Source organism: Schistocerca americana, chromosome 9, assembly GCF_021461395.2.
Source record: "Schistocerca americana isolate TAMUIC-IGC-003095 chromosome 9, iqSchAmer2.1, whole genome shotgun sequence".
NCBI classification, from domain to species: domain Eukaryota; kingdom Metazoa; phylum Arthropoda; class Insecta; order Orthoptera; family Acrididae; genus Schistocerca; species Schistocerca americana.
Genome location: NC_060127.1, coordinates 201534412 through 201542398, shown reverse-complemented (window position 1 = coordinate 201542398; position 7987 = coordinate 201534412).

Sequence of the window (7987 nt, the reverse complement as noted above, 5' to 3'; positions counted from 1 at the left end):
TGTATTATGACATACTTCACATTTCACATCCCTCAGAGGTTTCAGTGATGCTATATTTGCTGAGAACGTCATTATTACTCACCCACAATTTTTGTAAAAGCAGTGAAGGCAATATCCTTAACTACGAACTGCCTGCATTCATTGAAAAAGACTTGGTATCTACAATGATGTGCCATCGTTAACTGCTTCGAATGCTGCACAACATATGTTTACCTATACTGCTTGCACAATTCCTGTGAGTGGTGAATAGTTAGTCACCCAGTCATGCAGAAGTTCCTGCTGGGGAACAAATTTAACTGTATTGTTCTGTTTTGAACAATGTATAACGATAAATGGTGCCAGCTCCTTAACTGTCCCCAGAGTGAACAGATATCCTTCTCCTTTAATGTCCTCATAGTAAGAAGGGCGAAACCTTACATACATATCACATGTTAGATTGTAGATATAAATTGTGATAAGGATAATATACTGAATCCAAGTTGACTTTAACATTAGTTAAATTATAGCTGTCAAATACGCTTGAATCGTTTACTGTGTTGCCATTTCTATTGGTTTGAAATGCTAGTATAATGAATCTTGATATTCCTAATTGAATTGACATTTTAATAGCCTATGTGTGCTTCGATTCTATCGGTAAAACAGGGTAGTCAAAGTGCTCCCATCAACGGAAAGTTAATGGCAGATGAATACCAGGATTCAAAACCTTTAAAAATTCAAATGTTCCCGATCTATTACACTGATATGGGACATCTTCCATCATATTTTATCTACGATAATCTCATCCAAATTACCACATCCTCATTGAATATATGAGTTACAATCCATTGCATTTTTTACCAAGACAAATTCCAGCTTCAAACTCATAATTACATGCTTCATGCCCTTGAAGTATCTCATCAACTTGTTTGAGACGTATACATGCATTTAACTGACCACTATTTTGCTGCTCTACCCTTCAGTTCATCTTTGAAACTTCCTGCGTTTTCACAACCATTCAAATCTAACGTTTTAAGAGTTAATGCTTAAGCATTAAAGTTACAATCACATTACGTGTGTGGCCAATATTGACCCTCTTCTGTTCATATCTTATTCCCTGAAACACAAATGTTAAAGCATCACATGTAACATTCTATCAAACTGTAGCATTATCAACACGTTTCCGAAATTCCCCGTTGAAATATAGGGAGCTATTACTATTTTTATCTGGCACATAAAAATCATCAGAATTACGCTAAACCTGAATGCTTTACGCTAAACCTGAATGCTTTACGCTAAACCTGAATGCTTGAGAAAACTAGTATTGATCCTATTGAGCAATTGTGGATGAAGTGTATTGCTTTTTCCATTGTCCTTATTTCTGAGCTAAGCGAATTCGGCTGTTTGCCTGTAGCACAGGCCCTTTTGAGACCATTTAAAAATCTGATTTTAATGTCAATATCAAATGTGCCAGGTTTTATTTCCCTAGCTTCACCATCCTTAAGATGTAGCTTATGGTTTGCCTTTGTGGTATTGGGAAGACTGTTCTATGTCTCCACTCCAGTCAGTATGATACTGCAGTGCCCTCTGCTTAAATCAATTGGTGGAAAAAAATTTGCACATTGTTCTGAAAAGTCAGAATGTACAGTATCCCTCCCGCCAGAGATTCGAGTCCTCCCTCAGGCATGGGTGTGTTTGTTGTTCTTAGCATAAGTTAGTTTGAGTAGTGTGTAAGTCTAGGAACTTTTGAATTTTTGTACAATATCACATTTAAATCTCAGCTAATGAATGGACGGGTAATGCTGACCATTATAGATCATTCTGCTTTACAAATGTCAGGCGAGCTTGATGCACAGGTGAGCGTACAATTGTGTATCACTGTTTTGGTAGCTTCGAAAAATATAGAACACAAGGTTGCTGGTAAGGTAGCAGCGTAATTCTGCTGGCGGATGCAGGTCATCTTGTCATCAAACAAATCAAAATAGTAGACACTATTCATGGGTTTTCTAACATATCCCACCCTGTGAGTTCTAGGTCCCCCTGCTACATCTAAAGTCACAATCCTCAATCCATTTGTTTTTCATATAGTCTTAGACAATGTGACCTATATAAACACTTTACGAAACCTTGGAATATCGAATATTTGGGCAGATTTAAGGAGATTAGTATTTGTAAGTGGTCAGTTGGGTAGTGTAGCCAGGAGCTTTTGTTATTACAAACAGCCAAAACCCTTTTCTAAGTTGTTTTAAATACAATTCTTTCCCAACAGCGGAAGATCCCATCATCCAAGTATGCTCTTTCACCTCATCAAGCTGTGCCTGGATACTTTTAGCATTTTTCAGTGTTCAGGCGATGACTGTCACATCTCTAACTAATATGCCAGTTGCTGAAAGATATGCCAGTGTAAGAAAAGGAATAATTTCACATATGGCCTTATGTATCGGTAGAACCTTAGGCATTTTAATTCATTCTTCTTCTTCTTCCTCTTCTTCTTCTTCTCCTTCCCCCTTTGCTCTTCAATGCACTTTTTGTTGCTTACACCACTGAATGGAAACAATTTTTTAAACACCGTTGAGTTGTCTTTTTATTCTTTAGTGTATGACGAACAATGCTCGTAACTTATTGGAAATTTACTTCCAAACCCTATTTAAGCTTGGTGCTCATCGTTTAATAAGCTACAAATGCTGTAATGCGTAAATATGTCTCTTCTCGCACGTATTGTCTTTGCTTTATCAGCCAATATTTGATCCACTGCCTGAGATTCTGCCAAACACCGATTTGTAGGACGTGCAATGTCATACTTCTTCCACGCCTCATCCGACAGATTAGTTCTCTCATTACCATTTGCTAACTGTTTTTGAAGCGTCGTTCCAGGTCCATAGTATTTATATGTTGGGATGTGTAATTCGATCGGTAGTTTATCTGTAATACTGTAAAAAAGGGCAGCTCGTTTTGCATTACCACGTAATACAGAAGAGAGTGTGACAGATATGATACGCGAGTTGGGATGGAAGTCATTGAAGCAAAGACGTTTTTCGTCGCGGCGAGATCTATTTACGAAATTTCAGTCACCAACTTTCTCTTCCGAACGCGAAAATATTTTGTTGAGCCCAACCTACATAAGAGAAATCAGAGCTCGAACAGAAAGGTTTAGGTGTTCGTTTCTCCCGCGCGCTGTTCGGGAGTGGAATGGTAGAGAGATAGTATGATTGTGGTTCGATGAACCCTCTGCCAAGCACTTAAATGCGAATTGCAGAGTAGTCATGTAGATGTAGATGTAGATGTACTGCCACCTCTGATGCACTTCCTACCACTAATGTTACGCTACAGCATGGTTTGATGTTTGCATCCCCTGTTGGACAGGGTGTTTCTGTTAGAGAGTACAAAAACGTAACTGAACGTAGAGAATGCTCCACTGAACAATTTTAGATAGGGAACCTGCAGTAGGATAAGTCAGGTTAAGGCGATATGGAAGTAAAGTTGTCTACCGCTTTGACTAGCATTACTGGTTCCAGCTTATTTGTAACTCACATGTGTACAAGTTTACACATACTGTGCTGTTTCTTTGCATGGTTCTTTATTTCCTGGAAGAAAACTAAGAGAACGAGCCTGATCACTAAGAAATATTTCCTGGTCCCTTGATTGGAAGGGGAGGTCCTTTTCTTTGGCCTACGAGTTGATTATTTCCTATTTCTAAAATCACTTGTGTATGAGACATCAGTGAATACGGAGATAGAATTAGTTGTCAGAATTGTAGCTGCCTGTGATGTGATTCGAAACACACCAAGGATATATCTCAATGTTCGTCAGAATCTTGTTCGCCGGTATTATGCTTGCATTGAGGCTGATGGCCGTCAGTTTCAGCACGTTTTAAGAGATGCAGTGCAAATAGTTCGTTCATTGTGTCACTGATGGTATTTGCAGTTGACTGTAACTAATGTAAATAAAAAATTACACAGCACTAATATTGTATTCCTATTATCTCCTTTAGCTGACTTCTCTGACCCAAGCTTCCCTACCTCAAATTGATCAGTGGAGCATCCACTATATCCTGTTAAGCTTTTGCTCGCTCTTGCGGAAACACACTATATAGCAAATCACAGGCATCTACTCAACTATCGTCTATTGGTGGGAAACCAACCTATTTAACCAAAGATCTAATCCTGGATGTGTTATGAAACTCTCTACAAGAAACACATCTGGTTCAGAACTTTTCTCCACTTCTTCTGTGACAAAAAGCCAGCACTTTCTTCGCTGTTTCCATCTTTCAAGACATATATAATGGAATGTAGTCGAATTAAGTCGGGTGATGCTGAGGGAATTAGATTAGGAAATGAGGCACTTAAAGTAGTAAAGGAGTTTTGCTATTTGGGGAGCAAAATAACTGATGATGGTCGAAGTAGAGAGGATATAAAATGTAGGCTAGCAATGGCAAGGAAAGCGTTTCTGAAGAAGAGAAATTTGTTAACATCCAGTATTGATTTAAGTGTCAGGAAGTTATTTCTGAAAGTATTCGTATGGAGTGTAGCCACGTATGGAAGTGAAACATGGACGATAAATAGTTTGGACAAGAAGAGAATAGAAGCTTTCGAAATGTGGTGCTACAGAAGAATGCTGAAGATTAGATGGGTAGATCACATAACTAATGAGGAAGTATTGAATAGGATTGGGGAGAAGAGAAGTTTGTGGCACAAATTGACCAGAAGAAGGGATCGCTTGGTAGGACATGTTCTGAGGCATCAAGGGATCACCAATTTAGTATTGGAGGGTAGCGTGGAGGGTAAAAATCGTAGAGGGAGACCAAGAGATGAATACACTAAGCAGATTCAGAAGGATGTAGGTTGCAGTAGGTACTGGGAGATGAAAAAGCTTGCACAGGATAGAGTAGCATGGAGAGCTGCATCAAACCAGTCTCAGGACTGAAGATCACGACAACAACATTCTTGCGTCTGTTTTCTGTAGTTTGAAAATGGTAAATATCTCTGTTGGTCAGTTCGATATATGTCATTTCTTTTACTCTGAAATGCACACCAAATTATCTACATTAAATGTCTGACACTACGGATCTCCCATTTTATTAGGATTGTGTACAGTATTTACGATGTCATTATTATGATGTCTAGCCATTTGTGTGATATTCAGAGATTAAACTGCTTGAAAATTTTGTTTTTTATCATCCTATTCAAACATTCCAAGGTATCAGATTTCAAGTAGGAGGACGCAGTGTATTAGTGTATTCTAAACCGCTATATTACCACTTTCAAATGCTAATAGTAAATTTCACTTCCATGGCCAGTTTGAAGGTTTTCAGGCAACCGCCTTAGTTGGCCAAAAAATGTGCAAGGTGCATTCTCCTTTATGTTTTCACAGGTAACACCCAGGAAAAATTGGAATATATATGAATAACCATTAAGATGTACTTGAATCCTCTTTCACTCTTAAATACTGCCACAAGTCATCCAGCCCATGTACGGTAACATGCCTATAAGAGAACGTTTTGTGTGCTGGTTTGTGTAGTTCTCGAACTACTCTCTACATTACTGTTCAATGATTTGTCTTTCCCTAAATTATGAAATGACTGATATGGTTTCATTCATAAGAGCTTTATTCTCAGCGGTGGCTAATGCTGTGGGCAGTCATACCTGCCCTATTATTTCAGTGGGAGCGTCATAATATATGTACTCTAGAGACTGATGTTCTTCTTTTTGTGCTGAATGTCAGTACCTTTACCACATAACACATGTTTCATAATGTTTGGGTGTTTCCTACTGTTATGACCTTTTGTTCGTCTATTTGTTTGTCATATGCAGTATTTCACTACAAATTTTTAGATATTTGGGTACATGGTTGCCAGGTTTTGAAGGTTTTAAGAATATTAGATACATTAGAGCAAGCGTTCTTTCAGATTCCTTACCCTCAACACGTAGAGCATGCTTGGCTAAACTTATAGGCTGTGGACCATAAGTATATGGTTCTTCCCTACTAACCAAATATGTAGACTGCCCCCAAGACAGCTAAAGCAATCAGCAATAATATATTATATTTCTTCTTCTTCTTTACCCTCATCTGACTTAGGAAGTGTGTGTGAAAGTGATTATAGATACAGCTGGATTAAACTTTTCTCTAAGAGACTGAACTCATTCTGAGAGTCCCACCTTAGAAATCGTGGTTTCTGTCGAACCCCTTTCTGTGCATCAGTGACTTTACCTTTCGTCAACATGCTGTTGCATACTCAATTGATTTCTATGTAATACGCAACTTATATGGTGTCTGTAGACTCATTTTCCCCATATTTCTAAAATTCGTTCGTTGTCATCAATCTTTATATTTAATGTAACGATTAACTTCAGTAGGGTTCTAACATTTACTTGTCCCCTTAATATCTTCAGGTTAGTTTTTTTCATATCTTGTAATGTTTATTCAGTTAACATGGTCCTTCCACTTCGCACATTAATTATCTTCAACATGTTCTTGTTGTGAGCTAATTAACCATCACAGACTTAATGTCGACCATTTTAGTCGATCTTCTGCTGATGCTTTTTTCCCAGTTTCCTCGCTATGATACGATACATTGCTTAAATCTGTGCACTACACATGGACAAATGTTCTGTGTATTCATACCCCTCGTCTCAGACTGAACATGTGACATATGTGTGAATATAATCACAATGTACTGTATACTGATATACTCAACTCCTTCATTCTATATGTAGGAAAATTACTGAAAGTTTCGGTTTTATTGTCTGTCGTTCATTTACCTGTTTCCTCTGTTATCTCTATAAATTAATTGTACATCACAGAATTTCCTACATGTACTTGATAAATGTGTTTTGAATTCATATTGTCTTGTTTGAACGCAACAATAAGGTTTACATTATCCCTTACCAACTGCTTAGGAACCATAGAATATAAAAGATGTCACCTCCAATACTGAAGTATTTGAACCAGGTTTTCCACTGCAACATCATCAAATATAAGCACTGTGTTTGCCTTCAATCTTTCTGGCTGTAGGATATTGCCTCTTTTGCTGAATGTTGTGTGTGTTACACCATCTATACAAGGCAAATCTACTGTAATAGCTGGTGTTTAGGCTACAATAGCGTTATCGAAAATATGTACACATATTCTAAGTAGATAATATCTGGATGTGTTAGCAATGAATGATAACATTCATCTTGCCACAGTTAGGTGGATCTACAATTATCACTCATATATTATCAGGGAGTAGTGTTCCATTCATCCTCTTCTTCCAGTCTTCGGTGGCACTGCATGATGAGTCAGTTACTATGAGGTCCTGAGTAGCTGTGAAACAAGACTTTAACCCTAAGTATAACATTACATACAGTAAGTGTCACTGTCAGTCACTAAACGCTCAGTCTTCAATGTCTCTCCTCTGCTGACAGACCTAAGTGTGATGATGTAAGCTAAATAACCTATATAGTCCCCTGAGTCCTAACTTACATTTTGTGAATGCAGGATTTATACTGGTTATCAATGCAGTGTTCTGTGGCAAAATAACACTAAAACAGGAAATTTAAGAAACAAAATGTAATTCATCAAATTTTTAGGACATATCCAAACTGTTTAGTATTGTTGTTCGAAGATAGCTGAAGTCTTTGAAAAATCAATGTCCAGTGCCAAAAAACTGGGAAAACAGTTCCCCTGGAATTTTTAATACAGGTCATTGCCGAATGTAGACCCAGTGATACATCGAAAAATATACCACTAGGGTGTTGTCATAAAACAAATAATAATTATTCGATAGATTTGAGTGTATTAACATGTTAAAACACTCTCTAAACACGTTGTAGACATAAATTAGTAAAAAGAAACGTACTTATATATTTATTTTATTACTTGATACCATGTTGACTCACAGATAAACAGTTTTCTTCAATTACATGTTAATACACTCTCTAAACACGTTGTAGACATAAATTAGTAAAAAGAAACGTACTTATATATTTATTTTATCACCTGAAACCATGTTGACTCACAGATAAACAGTTTT